The sequence below is a fragment of the Lissotriton helveticus genome, chromosome 3_1 (assembly GCF_964261635.1).
Source record: "Lissotriton helveticus chromosome 3_1, aLisHel1.1, whole genome shotgun sequence".
NCBI classification, from domain to species: Eukaryota; Metazoa; Chordata; class Amphibia; order Caudata; family Salamandridae; genus Lissotriton; species Lissotriton helveticus.
The window spans coordinates 2,068,456,416-2,068,483,285 of NC_136061.1; the positions used below are offsets into that span (position 1 = coordinate 2,068,456,416).

The following is a 26,870-nucleotide window of genomic DNA, read 5'->3' on the forward strand; positions in this document are numbered from 1 at the left end:
TAGGGGTCAGCACAGATTCACTCTTCTTAAATACAAAGCTATGTGGAAAGCAGTAGGTCTGAAATAGATGTTAAGGTGTGTTTGCAACATAATGTTTTAATAATAGGGCCAGAATACAGCCTTGAATAAGTATGGTTACTTGCATATTTGTTTCAGCTTCAATAAAAATTGATCTATGCTCATTAAATTCAGATAGCATATTTCCACCAGTCGAAAGTTGCACTGAAGTCTACAAAGCAACAGCACAGTATCTGCCCCTTAGCCAGAACTGAACATCAAAAAGATCGATTTTTAAATCTAGTCTTTGCAATAAAGAGCAACTGCTTACCTTCCATCCATTCCACCACTGAGAAGAAAGTTTGCTTTAGCTGTTTAGCAAAGCTATCAGCTGGTAACCTTCAGCTAAATCGTGCCTTCCTTCCTTAAATATTCAAAAGAGAATACAATCCTTCATGGATGTAGGTATCGGATCATGCTAGGCAACTGTCGAAAAGACAAGAACAAAACTGTGGGTTGATCTTGATAATAGATCTATAATATCTTCTCCAATTTCCATATAGGTGAACATTCACCACACTGTCAATGTGACATTCCTACACAAATGATTGATTTACACCAATCAGAAATGAATATGACTATAAAAAATATGTTTGTAGGTACTGTGAGAGGTTGACTTAGTATATGGTGTTCACCTATGTAAGTGTAGCACCCTGCACTAATCCAGACAACTCTTATGGTGATTTTAGTGATCTCAAACAACCTTAGAAAACTGTTTACGTGGTAACTGTGGAGAGCAGCCTTCAGGCTTAGTCCAGGAGGAGTGTAAAGCATCTTGCTTTACCAGTACTTAAACTTATGGTATAGGATAAGTGAAAAAGAACCACATAGTGTAGTTATAAAAAATATGTATTTATTATTAACACTCTCTAGCACAATGTATTACCTCCTACCCGGAGATACAACACAATACACACAATACTTTGTCAACAGAATTAAAAAATAGCACAGTGGTCCCCAGGGGGAGACCTGACCATATACTAAAATAGTGGAATGCAAACCACGACCTAAGTCGAAAATGGACCCGGCACTCATAGAGGAGCCGGGGACCCAAAGGAACCCTAAAGGAACCCCACGGTGGTCATGTTCAGAGTGGGAACATGACAGTGTGCTAAATGTTAGTCAATAGCTAAGTCGCAGTTGCAATTTTAAAGGAGAAGGACCCTTCCCAGCGGACTCAGAAGAAACCCTGTGGAAGATGGAAGGTTGGAGAGCATCCCCACCCGTGGATACCCCAGGAACCAGGATACCTAAACCAGGGAAGGCGGGTGCATAGGTGTGAAGTGACGTCGGAAACTGCCATTGACCACAATGGAGGACTTCAGAAAAGATGCCACTGGCGAAGAAGGTGGATTCAAGCTGAGAGGTACCTGCAAGCAGACGGGACGGGTTCACGGAAGACGAATGCCCACCGATGTCAGAGATGCAGGAGAGTTGACAGTGCCCTTAAAGTTGCAGCTGTATGGACCAGGCAATGCAGAGGTGGACAATAAGGTGTGCACGACCTGTCCCATGTTGGATGTCAAGAGCCAAGGGGTCAGTGCCCGGAAGGGGCATCAACAAGCCTTGGCAACAGCAACCAACGTAGTTGAAGAAAAAGGTGCGGTGTTGGGACCAGCAAGGTTCAAGTGACTCACCATGAGCAGGTAAGTCAGAGCAGGCCCTGAGCCAGCAGGGGATCTCACTGGAGCCAAAGAAGACCCTCAAGAGAACCGAATGGCAGAAGCCACAGGCGTCGCAAGAGAACCTCATGCAGCTCACCAAAAGATGCAGGCCCACGGTGCAAAGGATGCGATGCAGGTGAAGAGCTTGGCTGCAAGAGATGCTTGAGGTTGGAGCTTCTTGGAGCATGAATAATGGAGGAGAGAGTCAACAAGCCTTGGCAACGGCAGGTCGACACAGTGCGCAGGGGTTCCGTTCCAGCGGTACCAAAGAGGGATTCTGGCCTCAAACTGGATGAGACAACAGTGCAGGCCTCGAGAGAGTTGCAGAACTCCCACCTGTGTTGCTGAGCCTTTCGGAGTCGGGGGGAGCCCAGGATCAACAGACCGGTCAGCTGTGTTGCGGTGCCTGCAGATAGAGGGCGGTGACTCCTTCACTCCAAGGTAGATTCCTTCGGGAGTCTTAGATGTCCACAGGCCCTGTGAAGAACCAGTATGGAGCACAGGGGCAGACGTTGCAGCAGCAGACTTGCAGGACAATGAGACCAGGAGCAGCAGGAATCTTCCCAGTTGCAGTCTTGGTATCCAACGCGAAGTCCAACGAGGTCTTGTTAGGACCCGGAGCTCTTAGGGAGAGGAGAGCCTAGGTCTTTAGGGCCTGTTCTGAGTGTGTTGTGAGGTGCTTTCAGCCTAACCTGGACTACAAGTCCCAGGATGCCTTGAGGCGTTCTAGGAAGACCATGTTCTTTCTTGCACCAATCAGATGCCGACTGGGAGGTTCATATGCCTCCTCCCTCTTACTGGCGGTGCTTGGTTTTCTCTTTTGGAATCCTGCCTGGGTCCCGACCCGAGTATCTTCGATACTACCCTTGCTCCCGTGAACTGGTGTGTGTTTGTTCCTCCTCCTCCCTGCATCTGAGCGACGCGCGGCCGCGCGGGCTCTTGTGGACTAATCTAAAGCACTCTCGCTGAATGGCATTTTGTAAGAATCACTCGCCGCGGCAAACACCGGTTTGGAGACTGCTTTTCCTTCGCCGCCGAAAGCGGATCACAGGTGTGGCGCTCGAAGGCGTTGCCTTGTCCTGTGACTCTCTCCTCGGCGCCCCTGCTCCCTCATACCTGAAGCTGTGGAAGCCTGCAGTTGACTCTCGGCATTTCGTTTGACTTTCAAGACATTTGCCGAAGGGTTTTTTCTTTTCTGCACATTCCCCTTTTGTTCAAAGGCACGCCGAGTGAAAATATCCGGATTACTGAGCCTTGGGGAAACACATACTTCTGGGGACAGACTTTCTTTTGTGAACTTTGTTTTTTTTGCTTTGCTGGTTCGGCGAGGATCATCGCTACCCTGCAATACGATTCATTGAACTCTTCGATTTGGGAGGTGTTCGAGACTGTGTTCGAGACTATAAAATTCTTCCTTGGAACTTTTTCATTTGTCTGGAGAGACCAAAGTATCTACCCTTCTTTTGGTTCGTATTCTATTTTTATTTCGTGGATACCTTTTGGGTTTGATACAATCTTTGGGCAGGTAAGAGCATTACAGCACACTCAGTACAGAAACATAGTTCAGCTCTTTCTTGTTCCCTTTGTGAGTTTACTAAGGTCCCTGTTGCATGTTTGTTTTCTTCTCTCCTCTGCAGGCTACGGCGTCCTATTCGTATGATATTCCTGATTACCCTATCTTCTATTTAGGAGACCTATGGGTTTTGGTCTCTCTCTTTTTTGGCGACTCCTCAAGCCCTGTGTGTGTATAACTATTCGCTGGGTGTGTGGTGTCGTGTGAAACAGAGAGGGACACTGTCTACACTTCTGAGGAAGCTGGTTTCTGCCTGGAGCCTGTTGTTCGCCCGACAGAAAACCAAGCCCACGTTTATCTCTCCTCCCGAGTGTAGACAGTCATGGACGACGCAGCCATGCTGGGAGAGACAGATGAGATAACTTTAAGAGACTTAGCTACCACAGTGGTGAATTTGCAAACCGAACTAAAGTTGATGAGAAACGAAAATCAAAGGTTAATGGCCGAAAACACTAGATTGATAGAAGCAAGTAAAACCCCCGAGATACAAGCTAGACATAAAAGAAGCTATATACACCCTTCTCATTTTCAAATGCCTAGTGTTAGTTCCCCTGGGGTCTCTCATGCGCCTACCCCATCCACCTCTCCTGTTCAGGTTACAGTAGTCACCCCACCTCAAACTCCATTAGCAATGCCAGAAAGATTTAGTGGAGACAGTCAGAAATTCAAGGTATTCCTGAATCAATGTCACCTGATGTTTTTGTGTAAAGCCGCCTCATTCCCTGATGACGCGGCTAAGATCGCTTTCATCATTTCCTATTTAAGCGGGAATGCCGCCTCTTGGGCGGTGGCACTGGTTGAGAATGACGACCCTGTGTTATACAATCTCACCCTATTTAAGGAGCGGATGAAAAGCCTTTTTTCCAGGCATACTTATATGCAGGCAAGTGACAATGAGCTTCTTAATTTGAAACAGGGCTCAAAGGATTTGTTGTCATATATCACAGCCTTCAACAGATTGGTGACAGAGACCCACTGGCCTGACGATAAGAGAACTTCGATATTTTATAGAGGGCTTAAAGACGAACTCAAAGACATCTTATCGCAAATAGTGGATCCCCCAGAAAACTGTTCGGAGTTCATTGACCTAGTGGTCAAATTAGATCATAGACTGGCTGAAAGAAAGGGTGAAAAAACTCGCAGCGACCTCCCTAAATTCCTGATAACTAAAACTGAAAAAAGAGAACCCAAAGACACAAGTGAACCCATGCAAATAGGAGGTATCCGTGGCCCCCTAACACCTGAAGAAAAAGAAAAACGGTGTAAGTTAAATCTCTGTTTATACTGCGGAAAGGCTGGCCATTTTGCCCGGGAATGCCCTGTAAAACCTAAAAGTTCCTTGCGAGAAGGGTTACCTAAATACTCTAAAACTATGCCTTCGGGAAACTAGTAGACTTGGGGAGTACCGAGGTCGCTCTTCCAAGTCCCTCGCTTTCTCAGACCTCTAAATATTGGCAAACGCATATTCAACCATTCCCAAACCTTTTACCATTACGGTTGTGTTAGTGTTACCTTCGCAAGGAAGACATTCCATGGCTCTTCTTTTGGATTCAGGGGCTACAGGAAACTTCTTGGATATTACTTTAGCCAAATCTCTGGGCATACAGTTCATTAAGAAGGAAATACCTGAAAATGTCAGAGCTGTAGATGGGTCTGCTCTATCCTCTGGAATGTTAAAATACCATACCCCTGAGATCATTGTGTTGTGTGACAATGGTCATAGCGAAAGCATATCCTTTGACCTGATCGATACGCCCAACTTCGGTGCTATATTAGGAGTACCCTGGCTTCAGACACATAACCCCCATATTGATTGGGTCGCCAGGACTGTTACCCTACGCTCCGCTCACTGCCTTACTCATTGTTATAGAGACATAAACCACTGGCATACTCCTGTGTATTGTGCTTCCACCACTATTGGCGGGGCTACATTACCCACTGAATACTGACAATTCTCTGACGTATTTGATGATGTGAAAGCAGTTGCTCTACCGCCACATCGTCCCTACGATTGTAGGATAGATCTAGTACCTGGCGCGGATTTACCTGTTAGCCGCATTTATGCGCTTACGGAGACAGAGACTAAATATCTACAAGATTATCTGAAAGACATGTTGGCTAAGGGTTTTATCAGTCATTCCACCTCTCCAGTGTCATCCCCCATTTTTTTTATTCCCAAACGGGAAGGGGGACTCCGAGCTTGCCTGGACTACAGGGTGTTGAATAAAGCAACGATAAAAAACAAATATCCTCTTCCCCTCATTTCCACACTGCTCGATCAGGTTAGGAAGGCCACCATTTTCACCAAACTCGATTTAAGAGGAGCCTACCACCTGATCAGAGTCAAAAGAGGGGACGAATGGAAAACAGCTTTTCGGACAAAATTTGGGCTATATGAGTATAACGTCATGCCCTTTGGGCTGTATAATGCTCCCGCAGCATTCCAATTCTTCATAAATGAAATACTGCGGGAATATTTGGACCTTTTTGTCATCGTGTATATCGATGATATACTGATTTACTCCTCTAATGAGTCTGAACATGTGTCCCATGTACAAGCCATATTAGGAAAACTACAAGAACATCACCTGTTTGCTAAACTCGATAAGTGCATCTTCCATACCCACAGCGTAGCCTTTTTAGGGTTTATTATCTCCCCCAAGGGAATACATATGGATCCTGCCAAAGTATCTGCCATCCTAGAATGGGCAAGTCCAAAGTCGGTGAAGGAGATTCAATCCTTCTTGGGATTTGCCAACTTCTATAGAAGGTTTGTTGACCACTTTTCTGACCTGGTAGCGCCCATTACACGCCTGCTTAAAAAGGGGGTTGAGTTCATCTGGGATGCGGAAGCAGAAAAAGCCTTTCAGGCCCTTAAAGCCAGTTTTACTTCCGCGCCCATCATGAAACATGCTGACGAATCACAACCCTACTTCCTAGAAGTGGACGCTTCTAAATATGCGGTGGGAGGTGTATTATCGCAACGTGACCGCCTAAAAGGCACTCTCCATCCTGTGGCGTACTTCTCTAAAACCCTGACCCAATCAGAGCAAAACTATACCATCGGAGAAAGGGAACTCCTTGCAATCAAACGGGCCTTTCAAGAATGGCGTCACTACCTGTTAGGATCCCCCCATGTGATCACTGTCTATTCTGATCATCAGAACCTTCAATACTTTCGCACAGCCAAAGCTCTTACACCAAGACAGCTACGTTGGGTCGCATGTTTTGGAGAATATGATTTTTTGATTCACTTCAGACCAGGGATAAGACAGGGTAAAGCTGATGCTCTATCCAGACTAGGAAAGGAGAACAAGTGGGTTCAGGAGAAACCGTTGCCTCTTATTCCAGAGAGTAGAATAGTGGCCTTAGGAGAAAAAATCCTTGATTCCCATACCTTCCTGGACCAGTTAGAACAGGCTTATGCTCCTCTAGATCCATTCACTTGGTTACAAGACTCAAATAACACCATTGTGGACCATCTGTGGTATCATGACAAAAAACTCTTTTTACCTACCGATGAATTGCACAACCTTGTTTTACAATGGTGTCATAATATGCCCTTAGCCGGTCATCCGGGGGAAAACAAGACTAAAAGTCTCTGTCAACGATGGTTTTGGTGGCCACAACTATCGCATGATGTTAAGCAACACGTCAAGGCCTGTTCCACCTGTGCCCGCCAGAAGGCCTCACATTCTGTGTCTGCAGGGTTATTGCAACCCCTTTCCGTGCCCAAAAGTCCCTGGACTACCCTTAGTATGGACTTCATAACTGATTTGCCTAACATTCATGGGTATACCACAATTCTGGTTGTCGTAGATCTGTTATCCAAAATGGCCCATTTCGTACCCCTAAAAAAGATCCCCTCAGCTGTGGATTTAGCAGAAGTATTTATCAGAGAAATTGTCCGGTTACATGGATTGCCTTCTGTTATAGTATCAGATCGAGGTCCCCAGTTTATTTCCAGATTCTGGCAAGGGTTATGCAAATCCCTCTACATTGATCATAGGCTATCTTCCGCCTATCACCCCCAGACCGACGGTCAAACCGAAAGGACAAACCAAACCTTAGAGCAGTATCTCAGGTGTCTAATAACTACTACATGTCAGGATTGGGTACAAGCACTACCTCTTGCAGAATTTGCCTACAATAATTCTACCCACACAGCCTCCAAGATCTCTCCGTTCTTTTTTACCACTGGTTACCATCCCAAAATACTTCCTCTTGAAGTACTCCCTTCTGACACGCTAAACCCTGCGGTTCTTGACCATCACCAAACTCTGTTACAGATACGGGAGCAAGCTAAAACAGAACTAACACAGGCTAAAGAGCTAATGAAGGCCCAAGCAGACAAACATCGAAGGCCTGCTCCCGTTTATGCAGTGGGTGATAAGGTTTGGTTATCGTCAAAGAACTTGAGAATAGAAGGTCCGCGTAAGTTACAACCCCGCTACCTAGGGCCTTTTGAAGTACTTAAAGTCACCTCCCCTGTTGCACTCAAATTGGTACTGCCCCCCGATATGCAAATACATCCTGTTTTTCATACTTCCCTTCTTAAACCCTATGTGGCCCCACTACTCCCTGAACCTCCTCCGCCCCCAGTTATGGTTGAAGGAGACATTGAATACGAGGTGCGAAGGGTGTTAGACTCACGTAGACACAGAGGTAGACTCCAGTATCTAATTGATTGGGTGGGTTATCCGCCAGAGGACAGAACCTGGGAACCTGCCGAACACATTCATGCCCCTAGATTGGTGCGTAGGTTCCATGCTCTCAATCCCTCCAAACCTAGACCTGTGAGAAGACCTTTAGGGGGGGGTACTGTTAGGACCCGGAGCTCTTAGGGAGAGCCTAGGTCTTTAGGGCCTGTTCTGAGTGTGTTGTGAGGTGCTTTCAGCCTAACCTGGACTACAAGTCCCAGGATGCCTTGAGGCGTTCTAGGAAGACCATGTTCTTTCTTGCACCAATCAGATGCCGACTGGGAGGTTCATATGCCTCCTCCCTCTTACTGGCGGTGCTTGGTTTTCTCTTTTGGATTCCTGCCTGGGTCCCGACCCGAGTATCTTCGATACTACCCTTGCTCCCGTGAACTGGTGTGTGTTTGTTCCTCCTCCTCCCTGCATCTGAGCTACGCGCGGCTGCGGGGGCTCTTGTGGACTAATCTAAAGCACTCTCGCTGAACGGCATTTTGTAAGAATCACTCGCCGCGGCAAACACCGGTTTGGAGACTGCTTTTCCTTCGCCGCCGAAAGCGGATCACAGGTGTGGCGCTCGAAGGCGTTGCCTTGTCCTGTGACTCTCTCCTCGGCGCCCCTGCTCCCTCATACCTGAAGCTGTGGAAGCCTGCAGTTGACTCTCGGCATTTCGTTTGACTTTCAAGACATTTGCCGAAGGGTTTTTTCTTTTCTGCACATTCCCCTTTTGTTCAAAGGCACGCCGAGTGAAAATATCCGGATTACTGAGCCTTGGGGAAACACATACTTCTGGGGACAGACTTTCTTTTGTGAACTTTGTTTTTTTTGCTTTGCTGGTTCGGCGAGGATCATCGCTACCCTGCAATACGATTCATTGAACTCTTCGATTTGGGAGGTGTTCGAGACTGTGTTCGAGACTATAAAATTCTTCCTTGGAACTTTTTCATTTGTCTGGAGAGACCAAAGTATCTACCCTTCTTTTGGTTCGTATTCTATTTTTATTTCGTGGATACCTTTTGGGTTTGATACAATCTTTGGGCAGGTAAGAGCATTACAGCACACTCAGTACAGAAACATAGTTCAGCTCTTTCTTGTTCCCTTTGTGAGTTTACTAAGGTCCCTGCTGCATGTTTGTTTTCTTCTCTCCTCTGCAGGCTACGGCGTCCTATTCGTATGATATTCCTGATTACCCTATCTTCTATTTAGGAGACCTATGGGTTTTGGTCTCTCTCTTTTTTGGCGACTCCTCAAGCCCTGTGTGTGTGTATAACTATTCGCTGGGTGTGTGGTGTCGTGTGAAACAGAGAGGGACACTGTCTACACTTCTGAGGAAGCTGGTTTCTGCCTGGAGCCTGTTGTTCGCCCGACAGGTCTAGAGTGCCCAGAAGATCGAACTTGAAGTGGATATGATTTGAATCTTGCCCCACGACGAATCTAGGAACCTACCCACAGGTAAGCCCTTAAGTACCCTAAGGAAAGATTTGGAATGATTCAGGGGTCCCTCCCAGAGGAGGGGCTGGTCAGCGGGGAGGATACTCCCATGTCCTTTGTCCAGGTGTGCACCAGAGCAGGAGTCAACGGCTCCCTGAAGTGGTTTGGACAGGAGTATTCAAGGAGGGCACCAAATGTGCCCTTCAAGCAATCTGAGTGGCACCAGCAAGCACCCCCACCCTGTCCCAAGACACTAAGTCCCGTCAGGGAGGTGTGACAGGATACCTATTCTCCTGCCTTCCTCTGATCGAGCTTGGCTCAGCAGCAGGAGGGCAGAGTTGTGTCTCTGAACGGCAGCAGCCTTACCTCAGATATAAGGAAACATATCTGTCATAAGTGGTGCTAGCACCAGCTTGCACAGGCTGCAATGGCAGGCCTGTAGTCACAAATTGAGTGGTCTCTCATGGGTGGCATAATGCATGTTTCAGCGCATGGGAGACCCCTGGTGTTCCTTTGCCCTGGGTACTTTAGTACCATATACTAGGGACTTATCAGGGTACACCAGTAGCCAATCTGAAGTGTACCTAAGTACTTACTATGTCGAACTTAGGGAAGGAGCACAGAGACTGGGGTCCTGAATAGCAGGATCCCAGTGAGACTTGTCAGAAAAACAAAATGACAAGAGAAAAAAGTGAGGGTGACCATGAAAACAGATCCTACTTTCCTACAGGTACAAACCCTCTGCAACTAGTGGTTAGAATTATTGTCTCTTCGACATAGTTCCTTAAACATTAGTGTTCATTTTCTTCCAAATGTGCTTGTCTTGCTGAATTTATCAGCTTTTTATAGTTTTTAAACGGTGACTTCATTCTCTTCAGGTACATCAAGTGACTTTTTAAATGCTGCTCATAAGGATTATGCCAACATCTTTTTCTCCCTGTTACATGCACTTTGTTGTTCTCTTTTAAGTCCCTGTGTATCCCTTTCCCTAGTTGGTAAACAGCAGCTCTGGATATGCGGATGCTGCTGTAGAATTAAATATATTTTCAAGAGACAAGGGAACCCAAGGGATCTGAGAGGGACCTTGGGTACGAGTAATTACAAAGGAACAGTGGTCCTTTTCAACACAGATAAGTAGAACAAATCAATACAGAGATATAATAAACACTGTTATATAATTCTTATGGGTGATTACATACTTTTATTTTACATCATAAAGAACAGGGGAAAAACATAAAAGAAAGTGGGGTAGTGTAGAAAAATAGGGCTAGAAGAACTCAAGCATAAACAAACATGGCCAGGACACAATCAATAGTTAGGCCAAAGAGCATATTAAGAGAACAATTGCACCAGTATACAGTAGTTATATTGAACAATTTTGTGTCATGGTGCTACATTCGACAGCGTTTCGATCCCATAGAGAATATTGGGATCATCATCAGGACAAAAGGTGTGTTGCCTGAGAAGTATGCCTTATCAAGTAAAAATTGTGGTGTGTAAGGCCACGGTGGTCCAGGGTGGGTCAGTAGTCATCTGTATAAGCACGGAGGGCCTGATGTTGATAGATTGAAGGAAGGTTTATGCGTGGCATATCGTGCTTCCACAGTCAAATAAACGGACTCCCAGGAGGGATGTTTACAGCCCCACCTAGTCTATCGCTTACCACCCTCTCAAGACACCTGGGTCTAGACATGCCGAGGGTTCTAGCCCCCAACTAGATCCTCTGTTTGTGCCAGCTATATGGAACCGCTCTTCAGGGTGCAGGTTTCCTCTTACTGACACTGGTGCACATTTCAGTGAGCATGTAATCATATTTAGTGCGCGGCTTTACATGGCATGACATTTTCGCTACGCTGGGCTCCCTTCCATCCATTTTCAGGCTGTAAACGCAGCTTGCCAGTCAGAGGCATCGGGCTATTACACATCACTATAAGGCTCATGCAAAGATAGTAATGTGACGGCTTCCTGATGAAGGCATTTCCCAGAAATGCACGTAGTAATTACATCTTCAAGCCCTCCAAAATATGGTATGTTACACTGTTATCAATTATCAGTAATTACTTCTTCAAGCCCTCCAAAATATATGTTACACTGTTATCAATTATTGATTATTACCAGTGAATTTACACTTATTGTCCACGAAAATGTCACGTTCACTTGAGAATATGCTCAGCTGAATGTACTTATACCAAAGTGACTTACTGTATGTTCATGATATGAATTTCTACTAGATGTGTCACAAAAGACGATCCTGAACAGCTGTTTGAATGGTCTCCCAATGACATTGTAGCTTTTTTATGAATTGCACATCAAATAAATATTTTTGCAATTTTTAATATAAAATATACAAGATTTGGTCAATGCTTGTTTCTAACACATCATTCATGCATTTCTTGGTTTAAGTCATTTGCGTACACTCATATGCCTGCAATTTAAAGGTAATAGTTCTTGCTATAGAATTTTCCAAGTTATATTTCTTTCTCCCTGCTCTTGGCAAGCCATCCTTCTGCAGGGGACTCCTTTTCCTAAATAAGATTGTGTCTCTGATGCCAGGTAATACAGAAATTAGTACAGATTTTGCTGGTGGTGTCCGAGGTATAACAAAGGTATAACAAAGGGGTGTGCAGTTCCTAGGTAAGGAGGGGAAAGGAGGGGAAAAGGAGGTCTTTCTTAGAAGTGCCCTCACACACCCAGGTTTGCTTTTAAATGTACCGCAAACCTCAAAGATCTACTAATTAACACCAGACCCAAAAAGAGTACTCTTCCATCCCCCAATACCCTATGGAACTTACCACCAGTGACTGGCCATTTTCCATGTGGCCAATGTGTTGTCTGCCCCTTGACAAAAGCTTCCAAAACTATCACGCTTACCAACACTCTGATATGACACCAAAACAGACATAATAATTGCAATAGGAGCAATTGCATCTACCTCATCACCTGTCCCTGTCAGCAACAATATATAGGCATGACCACTCGCCTAGTAAAAACCAGAATGACAGAACATAGAAGCAATATCAGGTGTAAGAAAACCAACACAAAGATGTACACACACTTTGCAGATCACAACCATACCACCAATGATCTCTCTTGGACTATCTTGGAAGCGTTTCCACAGATCTCCAAGGAGGCTCTCTTTAGGAAAGAGCAGAACTGGGTTTTCAAATTATCTTCCCATACACAAGGCCTTAATGATGACATTCCCTGGGCCGAACTCAACCGCCCTTGAATAATCTTCCACTATATGGATTACCCTCCAAATACACACCTGAGACCACTTGTCCCTCTAGTATGATCACTACTTTGGACGACCTATGGCACTGGCCCCACCAAACACTTGGGTACCAACATGCACTCTGGGCACCCATCTTTGACTTGGCTGAGTGAGCCCAGCACAAGGCACTTGTTGCTGGGGGCCTAGGACCGATCACAACCATACCTTTTACTTATGATCATGCGGCCCCCCTCGCCCCCAATTTACTGCCTCTGCCAACAATTCACCATGGGCTCATCCCCCTCCTTCTTTCTCTATCGGCCACACAGGAGCAAGTGCACTAGTATACCTCCTACAGGCGCCGAGCCCCCCTTTCTGCCCAATTTACCTCCCTTTTGGCTTTACTGTGGGTTTCCTAGACATAGAGTACTTAGACTCCTCCCGCTTCTTATCCTGCACTTAATTAATTTTATATCAATCAGAAGCCGCCTTGTGGGGACCTATGTACTGTAGGTCCTTGCTAATTTTTTCGGACTCTCCGCCATAAAAAAAATCCACAGCCAACTTGCCCGCCACATACACTGCAGTAGCCCTCCACTTTTGAACGTTCTTGCGGCCTCGTTATAAGCCATGACCCCGGAAGAAACCTCTATGGGCCCAGAGCCAGGGTAGGACCAATGCAAGTTTTTCTCCCCGGCAAACCTGAGTTCTCTTACTATGATTAGGGTAAGACTGTTACCTGTATATTTTAAAGAAGGGACTATTTGTCTTTTTATCAGTAATGTAAACAACTATGTGCTCTGCCTCCCCCGTCAGTTCTTGACCTGTCATTTTTGTGAGTCCTAATAGGCAACACTCCGGTTTTGTATTTGTATTTTCACCTAGCAACAGCGCTACTTGCATGGTTTCTGCCACCTCTGCCATCACTAAAATAAGCTTGGATCCGTTGCTCCCCGGCATAAGTTCTTGCCCAATTTCTCACATAATTTGACCTTATAATTACTTTAACACGGCTGCAGCTAGCACACCATGCCGCCACAAACGCCTATACCAACCACGTGGTTTTCTTCTGCCGGCAGTCTGCGTTTGCCTTCCTTGAGTGTGAGACGTGTAACAAACAGAGCGTGTTCACTTGTCCATGGTTTTTGTTTTCACGAGCAATTGATCCCTCAGCCCCTGGCATAGTCACAACTACCGTATATAGTCTACTAGTGTTTGGCTGTGATAGATAAGTAGCACCCAGTTGGCTTATAACATTCACCAGCTGGGCTCATGCTCATCTAGATCACGATACCGGCACCACGAGTTGTACCGCTCGGATTTCATTAGCCACGTTTCCATCACTAGCCACGTTGGACCGCACAGGTGCCTCTCTACTCCTCCAAGTTACTCAGTAGCTCTCACATAGCGCGTTAGTGTTGCCATCATTGTCATACCAAGCGCTATTGATGTTCTCTGGTTTGACCTACATATGAGTGTTTCTACAACTATGCATTGTTTTTAACAAGCCTTTGGTGTCTTCTCTCTTTTATTGTTCCCCTCCCTTTCCCCTAGGTCTTTTTCACCCCAGTATGATTCAATCTGGGGTCTTCTACTGCTTCTGGCTATCAGTAAAAATTCACTGAACCAGGCCTGCGGTAGTGCTCAAGAATTATACAGTTCTTTAACTACACTTATGGTCCTGAGGAAGTGTCACTAGACCAGTTATGGGGCTTAACAGGCACGAAACATGTCGACCCATTTCACCATTTTAGCTTTATAGGACCATTGTATCCATTTAGGGGCCTATTAATTTTAATTAGGCTTGCGCTTCCAAAACAATAAACACATTAATTGGATTGCCCTAGACTTAATAAGACCCCCCAGGATATAGCGGCATGGATTAGCAAATTTAGCGGCACAAAAATGGAAATTTAGCGGCACAAATATGGAAATTTAGCAGCATTTTATTTGGCGGTTTTTCCTACAACAAACACAGATATCTGTGTGTATTGGTCCCTGGTGTGTCTGTGGTCTGTGTGTGTTAGTCTCTGGTGTGTTTGTGGTCTGTGTGTGTTGTTCACAGTGTGTTTGTGGTCTGTGTGTGCTCGGCTCCAGTGTGTTTGTGGTCTGTGTATGTTGGTCCCTGGTGTGTTTGTGGTCTTTGTGTGTTGGTCGCTGGTGTGTTTGTGGTCTGTGTGTGTTGGTCCCTGGTGTGTTTGTGGTCTGTGTGTGTTGGTCCCTGGTGTGTTTGTGGTCTGTGTGTGTTGTTTCCAGTGTGTTGGTCTGTAGTGCGTTGACGCCTGTGCCGCCGGGCACTGATGTTTTCCTCTTGTCCTTGAACTATCTGAAGCTGCTGCTGTCTGCGGACTCTGAAGTCCCGCCTAGGGCCCTCAGGGGCCCGGGCATTGCACGTCTCCAGACAAGGGACAGTCCGGGAGCCAGGAGAGTGTCCTAGGGCTGCCTCAGTATGTTTGAATTGGTTATGACCGGCAGGCGGAAGCCAATGTAGGAACGCAGGTACCAGTGGTGTAGAATTTAAGACTAATATATTTTGAGCTGAAACCCTTTGATCCCAGAAGATCAAAAGACCAGATTTCTTGCTGTTACAACTCATTTGTTTCTGATCTTTATCAAAATCAATCTTACAAAAAGTATCCCACCACCCTGTACTCAATTATAAAATGGTGATCTGGTCCTATTGCTCCTATACAAATTAGAAATATTTTTCATTATGGACCCCTACACACCCTATTGTTGTCATGCCTAATCATTGGGTCGCTGGAAACCAGGGTGGGCTCAAACTTCTTCCAGGTTCGAATTCTGAAGGGGAGTAAATGTGGGAAATGCCTTGTGGTTACTCCGGTGTCCCTTCATTTTGGGTACCACTGGTATGGTTAAAAAGTAGATACAATTTAGGTCAATAAAAGGGAGGGTTACAACCCTTATAACCTTGTGTTAAGTCATGACCTTACCACACCTTTTGTAAGATTGATTCGAGGTAGGGAGAAAATACCCTATGATCCCCATAATGGACCATTTCCTCTCTCCCCTCCGACAATTTTGTTTATTGTAAGCCTTTATTGAAATCAAAAAAGTGAATTTTTACATGGAATTCCCCGCCTGAACTATAATTGTGACATACCTGCAATGTCCAGAGATAGGCACATTTCAGTGTAGTCCTAGTTTAAAGTTTAAGTGGGTACCTGCCCGGAATTCATACGGATAGGCCCAAACCACATCAGGCGCCCCGTACACAATCCCTGTTTAAGAGAAGGTTATTGGGGTACTAGAGCACTGTTGTGAAGGAATGTCTCAGGTTAAGACCCGTTTGGTGGTTTGTCAGTGCTGATTATATAAATTCACAAATAGCCTCCAGCCATAGATCACTGCTGCCTGTAAATAGTCCGTCCTTTGGAAACTTAACAGGAAAGCAGAGAACCGAACATACTAATGTCGGACACCAACAATAATACCCAACCTAAGGGCCCATAGTTTGCCATGCACCAGTAGTAACAGTTGCCAGTAGTTATCCTGGCTACTCCTGCATAATTCTTTATATCTTAATCCACAGCCGGAGCCTCTGCCACAGAGGGATCGGGTGTGTAGTCTTTGCAAAATAACATATGTTATATGTTTTTTCTCTGGATTCCCTAAATGCCGCCGCTGAATTTCAATCCATGATGCTTAACATTCAGCGTTGGATGGATCTTAATCAACTAGAACTCAACCCTGGCAAGACGGAACTGGTGCTGCCTGGGAAGAGCTCTACTTGCTGGGGATCTCACTTCTGGCCATGCGAATTAGGCCCACCCCCTCTCTATCAGTGAAAAGTCTTGGGGTGACTATAGACTCCGATCTCTCATTTAAAGTACACGTGGGAGCTGTGGTCTCCACCAGTCTTTTCCAGTTGGGTAAAGTTAGGAAAATTGCTCATCTGTTGTCCCACTCAGCTCTGGTCCAGGTGGTAATAGCGCTGATGCTTTCACGCCTAGATTTCTCTAACTCTCTTTACACTGGTCTATCCCAGGGCCTGCTTAACTGCCTTCAAATGATTCAGAATCAGGCGGCAAGACTTATTCACAAACAGCCGAGGTGGCAATCGGCCAGGCCCCTGCTGTCAAAACTTCATTGGTTGCCCATAGCGCAACACGCTGCCTTTAAGACAGGCTGCATAGTCTTTAAAGCGTTGCACTGTAACAGCCCAAAATTTCTTAATAACCTGATTAAAAAGCATGTCCCTAGGCGCAACCTTCGATCAGCCCACCTTCATCTCCTCACTACTCCCACCATCAAACTGAAAAGGCAGGGTACACGCAGGTTCTCCTACCTGGCACCTAGGCTTTAGAACTCACTTCCTCTCTCAACCAGGAACTGTGACAACCTACTGGGCTTTAGAAGGGCCTTGAAAACATGGCTCTTCGGGCAATCCTGCTAACCTGGTTCTCCGCATTAACATTCATACGATTAGCGCCATGAAACCTTTGGTGACAGTGTGCTTTACTAGAGGGGAGAGGTGTGGCGCCACGGCCAGGGTGACTGACGCTGGAATCTGGGGATCACGGTTTGATCCCCGGCACTGGCGGCAGGTTATCCCAGCACCATGTGCCTTTGGGCAATAGCTTGCTTAATCTTCCTGATGGCCCCCAGCGCCTAGAGACCCTTACAGGGGATTGTTCGTGCTTTACAAATGTGGATTATTATTAACATAACATATAGGCATTATAAGCCACATTTCTATGCACTTTCTGTCCTCTGCCCAGGGTACGATTTGACAGAAATAAACAATGAGGTGGATCCTGATCTTTTGGCAGAAAACGTGCTTTGCTTTATTGTTTTAAAGCCGAATTTTGCATATTTTGACATCTGAGTCTAATAAAATGTGGATTTTAATATCTGGACAGTGTCAACACCCACCACTTGTAATGGATGAATCACTGGAACAGTGTTTTCTATAACATGTCTAAAATTTACAAGACTGGTCACTCCTGTTTGCTTTTTATTGTATACTGGCCAATTTTTTTTTATTTTCTTAGCATTCAGCAGCAGAAGTCACTCTCTGGTGTAAAGTTAAAAGTTTGTAAAAGTACAGTGAACTTTCATGTGCAGTCTAAGTGTATATGAAACTTTTGTCTCCTTCTCATGCAAGGCCTTTAGCTGTGATTTGAATGTCACCGACTGAAGAGGACCCTATGCATGTATGCAATGCTTAATTTGTAAAACGTTAAGTGCCAGGGCCCTCATCAGAAGGCCACTACAGCCTACACCACTCACTGCTCCGGCCAGCACTGCCAATGTCAGTACCAAACCAGCTTCTAACCATCACACCCCTACAAGTGTGACAATACAGACTATTCCACACCCACAAAGCTATAAGGTAATAGTCATTTTTAACGTTTTTGAATTAGTATACAACTGTTGTTGTGCTCACTCTAAATAAAAAAAAAATACCATAAGTAGGGTCAGAGGCAATATTTAAAGTCCTGTCTGAATACCTTGCCCCAATCAACAATATTCACATACCTAGAGTATCCAAGGGTCTACAACAGTGTTCTGAGCACTATAAAGTCTAGAGAATAAACACAATAATGAGACAATCACCGCTAAAGAAAGGAAAAATATTCAATAGATTTCCGGATTCCCATCACTCACCAACCTGGTGACATGCTTCATCATTTTGGTGTCCTCTTAAAGTCACTCTAGTGACACTAAGGGCTACAACCCTATCATAATGATAGGGGAGCCCGAGGATGTTTTCATATAGCAGTTCTAACTTATTAGCCTACCAGATGAGAGTAGTTGAGTGTATGGGAACTAAGTGCAGTGCATAAGTGATAAGTGAAGTTAAAATTGAGTTGCGACAGACCCTACATTTTTTTTTTTTATGTTCACAGAAATTTTTATTGAGAGAGATAAAGCGAGCATTACAATAATGAGCATATATCAGGCATGGTTCAGACCCTGTTTTTATTATTATCTCCAGCAATTCAAATTAAAAACAGTGCAAAAAGACAGTTTAACCAAATAGCTGCCTAAGATTACAAAGTGATCAACATGTTTCGGCACACTCAGATACCGTTCTGTCTAGTGCCTTCGCCAGGACCCACCCAATACTTGCTACTGCAATAGTGTAAAAGAGAGAAATGTATTGTAAAAAGGGAATTATATAATTACTAGTACAATAGAAATGGTTGGAACAATACAACCAGATCACCTTCCTTCTTTTGCAAGAACCATATATCCGAGGGTATCTGCAAGAATAGAGAATAACGTGCATCTCAATGCGGTTAATCAACAAAAAATAAAGTGTTACCAGAACTCATTACATAGTGGCTATCCTATTCCAATAATGGATCAAAACCTTTTCTTCTTACCTAGAAATTGCAAGGACGATACTTCCCCTCACCTGGCAACAGCTCAGGAAAAAAGGAGGCACCGCTCTAGAAAGGAAAGACAAAAAACCTCAATTGAATTGATCCTCGACCTTTCTGAACACCCAAATCTTTGTCATTAAGTTCCAAACAACATCCGTCCACTGTAGGTCACAGAGCGTTTAAAAAACAACTTTATTTAGGCTTTCAGTATTTATCACAGCCTTCTGTTTATAGATCACAACTCAAGAATTTGCGCCACCGGTGTTTCCCAAGCTGGTTCTGTACACAAACTTGCACAAAGTGTCCATAAGCATACAACAGAATTAGCCAGGAGGAACACATATTTGCCAATCCCACATTAAGCCGGACCTGCACTTATATTATTCATGGAACTTCCAAGTAGGCAGCTCATGCAACTCACAGATCGATCTTAAATCGTGTATTACAGATTTCCTTAAAGCACATCTTTTGCACAATGGCCTTGAAATTGGTCTCAGATCATGTATTGACCTGTGTCCTAAAAGAGCATGTTATTCTCAGCAATCTCTTTAAATTGCAGCGAGCACCATCTGTAAGATAAAGTTGTTTGCACGCTTGCTTAGTTTTCTCTGAGCATGTATGCATGAAAGACCCAGTCATCCTTTACAGCCTCGCCCATCGCTAACTAATATGTGCTCATAAACATTTTACTTATAACGTAAACACGCACTTCAAACAAGAGTGAAAAAGACACCTGCGCATCAAGAGGAATGCGACATTCACACTTTCAAACAGCGGGCACCGTCTTTAGGATGACGTTGTTTGCACAGTTAGTATCATCTGGGCGTGAATGTATATAGACACAGTCAGGGCTTTAAGTGGGAAAAAAACTGGGGGTGCTCTAAAAGGGGCACGACAAATTTCTTAAAGGGGTGTGGCCTATCCAAGTAGGGGCGTGGTCTAAATCAAGATAACTAGCATTGTGTGCTTAAGAAAATCATGAAGTCGCATCTAGCAAAGGATAATAAAATAGGCAAAAAAGTATATTTATTAAGTATAAGCCATAAAATAAAAAAACATGTAATAATTATTTACATTACTTAGAAACCCTTGAAGATATTCACTGTCTATTTTGCTGGGGTTTCTCACAACAATTCTCTTCAGCAGACCTTCTACCTTTTGCCAGCCAACTCTTTACATACAGCTTTGCGTCAAGTGTTTCAAATGGAGGACCATTGAGTTTTACCCATAAGCATGAAAAAATGGTCTCTACAAGAAGAGAGGCCCTTGTTGGACTAGCAATTAAGTTCATTGCGCTGAAACCTGTCTCGCAATCCACATTACTTGCTGGCAGGGTTTCCATGCAAACTACTAACTTTTTTTAATGCTTCAAGGGTTTTCTTTCCACCGAAATCTTTGAAAAGTCTAAAAGCTTGGATAGTATCTCTTACTGGCAGCTGAAACTTTGAACACAGTATCTGGATCTCTGTTTCACCATAAAGAATGCATTCATCACCAGAAGGCAAGTTGCCTGCATCTAGCACACTGAAGCTGGCTATAAGTTCTGGGGCCCATCGTTTATTGATATTTATAGACAGACTTTGGTAAAACTGATTTGGATTCAGAGCAACAGAGTTACTTCTACCATGGAAAAGAGGAACTTTTTTGAATTTGCCCTCGTCAACTGCTCTCTGAGCCGCAGAAGCAAACTCCCCTTGTGAGTCCTTCATTGCTCTAAATATACGTACTTGACTAACCAAAAGTCTGTGGGCATTAACAATTGTAATGTCCCTCCTCTGTAAGGAGAGTGATAAGTCTTTGAGCTCTTGAAGTGCATCACACATTACCCCCAAATCTCTGATAAAAGAATAGGATGCAAGCTTCTTCAAGAGACCTTCATACTTAATCCAGTCTCTTAGGGGTCTGGATGGGTCTTTAGAAGCATTCTCAAAATGTTTGCACAAGGCAGGGAAGCAGTTCCAAACAGCTTTCACTGATCTGTAACTGGATGCTACCCATCTAGTATCAAGCATTTTCCCAATCTTCTGAAGCTGTACAGATAGCTCGCTGGCGGCCAGATTTAGCTGTATATAACAAAGGAGAGAGTTAGGGAAATTGCACAGACTATGTGAGGTGGGAACTCCTGGTCCCGGGATTAAATGTAGCAACAATGGAGGAGTACCCCCTGAGGGAAAAAATAGAGAAGAATCTCTACTTCTAGAGCATAAAGCTCAGGTCAGCACAGTGTGCCCCAACCCGTTACCGGACAATGCATATCCTTAAAGAAGACCCCCTCACTCACCAACCTAGTTGGTGACATGCTTCATCATCGGGGTCCCACCCCATAGGCCGAGTGCCCATAGGGTGTGCTGCGACACCTGACTACAGTGGAGCGGGTTTCTTTTTCATTTATATGTGCATAAAATTACAGTGTTAAGTGTGTTAAAAAAGGGCCAAGACTACTCACTTCAAGACTTTACTCTTGAGTGTTTGAACCCTTATCAAAACAAGTGTGGCACCTGTGCCTAACTAGGAAGGCTTTGGTGTCTCAAGAAGTGTAATACGTTTAAAAATAGCGAAGTGTGCTATGTGAATAAAGTAAAATTAGGTCTACATGTTTCAACCATTCAAAAAAGATTTTGGTTTTCGTCAGGACCGTGAAGATTGGACGGGGTGGTCCGCACACGCTAAGGTGCGTCCAGCCCTCGTTCAATTTGAAGACCACAAAATAGTGATCTGGTGTAAAAGGGGTGTCTTTTCCTGGTTCCAGAGAAAACCTGTAAGAAAAAAGGAGGGGAAACAGGGTTGGGATTACGTACTGGGGGAAACAAAACAAGGGTGTACACTAAACAATTATTGTGCTGAGTGAGTTCACCTAGGTAAGGTGATGATATGGGAAAACCATATTTTCAGTTCGTACCCGTGGTCCATCAGGTACGATAGACAGAGTGCTCCATCGGCAGTTGCCGGAGCGTGATTAAGGTGAATACAACAACCTAGCGCCGTGAAGAGGTGATGGTACGACAGGGCAGCTGGGATTGTGGGAGGGAGGGAGAGGTAAGGGAGAGTGATCGCCATTAAACTGCGGCGCCGAACGCGCTCGGGCATTAGTGAATGTAATTGCCATGTTGGCGGCTAAACAATCGGGCCGCCAATTGATCGGTTTACACTACTGTTGTTAACCTCGTGGTATAAGGAAAAGCAAAGTCTTGCTATGCTTACACTTGATGCGGTGACTACCGCTTCATGGGCATCGGAGTATCCAAGAAGGCCAGATTTAGCTCTCTCTGGTTCTTTGGTGACATCCTGTATGTGGCATACATTGAGTCCATGAAAATCTTGAAGTGATTGACCCCGGCAACCTCATCAACTGTATCTGCCACAGCAAGTTCTAGTCCGTGAGCCAAACAATGCCATGTCAGTACAAGATTTGGAAATTCTGATTTCAGCAATGCTACTACTCTTCCTTTTTTACCAAACATTACTGCTGCTCCATCTGAACATACTGCAATCAAGATATCATGTAGCAGACATTTTGTGAGTCCAACTGTTTCGAAGTAGCTTAGGAGAGCTGTCTTTACGCCAAGTAATTATAACAAAGACCTGCACATGTAAATAGAAACACTTAGAACACTAAAGTCATTATGATTATTTTTGATTGTCTCTTTTATAGAAAACTGTCCTACGTAACATACACCACGCCCTGATGAAGACCTTCTATTAAATAAGAGGTCCACAACTACCAAGGTCGAAACGCGTCGGCACTCTTCATAGAGGATCAGAGCACAATACACTAGGAAGATAAGATCTATAGTAATTTATAGGAGCCGGACTGTATGAGCTCTCCAGTATATTGTTTTAAATAATAGACTCTGAACTCTAATAGGACCAACTAACAAAAAATGCTAAGAAAAGAATAACACCATTCTAGCAAACGAGTAGGACTTGATTTGAAGTACATAAATGTATATATAAATGTGTTTTGTAAATGTTTTGATCTAATACTGATGAGTTCACTGGATCAATTTGATTCCACATTTTGTAAATATTATTTAGTGTATATAACATGTGCAAAAATGGATGCATGAAAATTTGAGAAATCATTCTGTATAGATTGTGAGCACAACTAACCCTTTCATAAAAAAGTAAACAAAAAATAGAAAAAAAGCAATAAGATGCACAGAGTCAATTAAAAGGACTTCTGATTTAAAAACTATCTTGTTTGATCTATGGTGTCAGAGGTAAAACTTTTGATATAATTATTTGATTTCGATTCCGGCCTCTGACTACCTCAAATGAATCACTCCCCTGTATTTGATATCCACGTCTTTACGGCAAGGGCATTTGTTTCTGCCAGCTCCAGCAGGCCGAAATAGATGGTCACTGGTTAACTTTAATTTCCAAAAATGCTGCTGGAGGTAGATGTTTAAGGTAGAAGCATTACTAATAGAAGATATGCAGGTAAACATGTCACACAGCATTCCCCATGTTATCCTATGGGAAAGATAGCCTTTCAAATGTGAAAAACGAAATTGGCAGTATTTCACTATCAAGACATGTTACCCACACTAGTAACACCAAACAAAAATCAGGACGTCTGCTCACCCTACCATTGACCTTTGAGGCCCGAAAATAGAGCCCCCTAGAGCCCCCTTTCGAGGCCCCCTAAAAGAAACTGGGGGGGCTCAGCCCCCCACAGCCCCCCCACTTAAAGCCCTGGACACAGTGATCCATTGCCACCTAGCCCATCACTGACTTAGTACGTGCTCACAGACACTGTGCTTGTACCGTAAACACTTGCCCCAGAAAGGAAAATAGCAGCGACTGCACATCTAGTAAAATGCTACATTCACACTAACTAGTTCCAAAGACATTACGCTCCACCACTGCAGGCTTACCTCTCCATCGGTACCTCTAGACGGTCAGCCGAGCCGTTGGGGAGGTACCGGCAGAGTAACAGCCAGCTTCATTTATTTTCATTCCCATTCCTTTCCCAATCGATGTGACGCCCATAGGTGTGATGACATCACCAAGAGGCGACCTGAGAGTCATGGGTAAGGTAGTGTCAAAAAGGAAAACGTCACCAGTAAATGTAGACAATATTGTTTCCCTCATTGATGACATGTTTTGAAGAGTTTACTACACCAAATATATTTGTCAGATGGTGACTACCAGTGTGACTTTGTATCGATTAAAGCCCGACATATATATGACCAGCCTGAAACCATTACTTGATAGGTCACTCTAAATCAGACAAATAGCCCACCATGTGGCAAAATGTTGTAAGTGTCAGTGCTGCCAAATAAGTGCCGGTGCCGAGCACAGGAAAGCACCGGCTCAAATTAAGCACTGCATGTATGTAAGTTAACACAAATCTACAGGTATATAAACGGTATCCATGTCACTATAGAAAATGCCTTTACACAGAAAACTCCTTTACAAGGAAGCCACAATGCAGACATTTCAATGTTAAGTCATACTATGTTCTATATTCATAATTATAAAGTGGAGTGAGTGGAAACTTCTTGGGCTATCAAAGTAAACATCATAACCACCATTTGTAGGAGTAATAGAAGGTAAAAAAGCCTAATCTAGTTGTTAAATAAACGTTTTATTTACAAGATATACTAAAAAAGAAACTTATCTATCAAATGCCTTTACTGCTGAAATGTATGTCCCACCCTATATTTACCCTTACCTCAAACCCATCCCTTCACCAAAATGTAACCCTAACCTTTCCCTAACCCCAAACTTACATCTTAAATTAACCCAAACATTTAACTGAGCTGACTGGCCTACATGAAACTGACCTAAACCAACCTCAACGCTAATCTTTAACTCTGAACCTAATCAAACCAAGCCTTTACTTTAACTCTTAATAAAGCCAGCTTTAACGTTATCCCTTCTGCCGAGTCTTACCTTATCGCTTTGTAGCATCTTTAACTTCTTTATTCAAATGTTTAATTTTCTAGCTATTTCTTTGCACTACCCTAATATTATTTTCATATGCGGCAGCTTCTCTGTGAAAGTATTTCTCTGTGACAGCATTTCTCTGAAGTTGTGTCCATGTAAGGGCATTTCTCGAGGTTTCTCATAAAAAAAAACATTGACTAAGGAAGGTGCTCAGTATATTTGCAGCATTTGCCACATCACAAAGCCCCTATACAGCGCACTGATGCTTTTTTGCGAGCTTCATGCTGTAGAAATACCATATGAATACATATATAAAGGCAAACTGAAAAGAGTAAATAATTCTAAGGAAAAGTTTAACTGTCAATTAACGCAAGTTAGCATGATAGTCACCGAAGGTATGTTTCACATGCACTTCCTTGTCAGTGGCTGCTATCGAACCGATTACCTACCAGTGATCTCCACAGGGGCGGTGGGTGACATTTGAAAGTGGTGGGGCGCAAAGTGATTTGCATACAGCACCGTAGCAAGCGTGCGCAGCGATAGCAAGCCGTAACCCCAACAGGGGGGTTTGGGAGGATAATCCCCCCCAAGAAAATTTTGAAAAAAAAGAAGAAAAATCGTGCATTTTCAAGCAAATTTGATAAACCAGGAAGGTTAATAAAGCAATTGTGAAAGTGCAGTTATTACATTAATAGATGGCATAACATAGGTAGCTGCTTATTCAGTATAACCACAGAGCTTCATACATTCCGTCCGATTACGCTGCTGAATTCAGACTATAAGACTTTCATGAAAATCTCAGCTCTAAGAGTAGCAGAAGTTGCACAGCAGTTGGGAAACAGCCTTTACAAATTCAGAAACAACTGCATGGAGCAAGGAATAACAAAGCCAGACAGGGAGGGTGGTGAACACAGACACCAGTAGGAGGATTTAGCCACCACCTCCTCCAACATAGTCAATCACTGGGCAATACGTTAATCGGGTCCATCATGCCAACCACTATCCAGTAAGACTACTCTCCTCAAGAGAACAAGAAACTCCACTAGGGAGGAGCCAAGATGGCGCCGGGGTCGGTCGCTTAGTCCCTCGGCTCCGGGATCCGTCTTCTCCTTTGTTCTTATCCTGTCGGCAATCCTGCGCCAAAGCGACACGTTGCGGAAGCCGATGGGTTTCGATGACCCATGGCGAAATCCTGAGGCTTGCGATCCCTCGCAAGCGGGTGAAATGTCCGCCCGCAGCTTGCGGCCCGCAGCGGCCCTGTGACCGGGACCTCGAGTGGGTATCGAGGCCGGTTACTAAGTGAATAACACCGGACGCCAGTCAGTGTGGTGAGCCGGTCGGATCATTCCTGCCGGGAAACGGCCGAAATTTTAAAAAAACGTGTGCCCTGTCAGACTACAGCCACGGAGCAAATCGCACCCGGCGGATTATCGGGGGAATTGTGCAATTGCTGGTGCTCGGATTGTTGGCTGCCACGACACGGCTAGTGCGTTGTCCCGCCGTTGGCGGGAGGTTCCCAAATTTTCTGCCTCTCGCAAGTCGGACAGGGCGGCATTGCTACAGGACACTATCTATGGCACCGTCTGTGTTTTGTTTGCCGCTACTTCACTATGCGGTGCTTTGACGCCCTGCTGGGCCCGGAGTGTTTATGTCGCAGACCGCTGAGGGTGACAATGGAAGGCGGCTTTGAGGAGTCTGGGCTGCAGTGTGGTCATGGGCATGTGGATCAGAGGGACATGTGTGAAGGGCAGCGTGAGCGCGACCAGGGACGTGGCGATCTACTGGCGGCTGTTGTCTCCCTTGTTCACGATGTGGTGGACTCTGTTCGAGCCCTGACCAGCAAGGTGGATAATATTCTATGCGCCCTGGGAAATTCGAGTTTGGCTGATTCGCGGGCCCGCAGTGACTTTCCTTGCCCCGAGCCTGTCTGCGACAAGATGGCTGCCCTGTCCGACGATGCTGGCTATGAGACTCCGAGCCCTGAAGAGACTT

General features: G+C 44.6%; 1 long non-coding RNA gene across 1 annotated transcript in view; it reads right to left on the bottom strand.

The window, feature by feature from the left end:
• LOC144824099 (uncharacterized) overlaps positions 1-26,870 on the bottom strand; it is a 125,173-nt gene that overhangs the window by 80,219 nt on the left and 18,084 nt on the right. The window contains exons 2-3 of the long non-coding RNA XR_013608898.1: positions 18,987-19,052; positions 329-483 (exon numbers count right to left, since the gene is read on the bottom strand). This is a non-coding gene — a long non-coding RNA (uncharacterized LOC144824099). The remainder of the gene's footprint in view (positions 1-328; positions 484-18,986; positions 19,053-26,870) is intronic.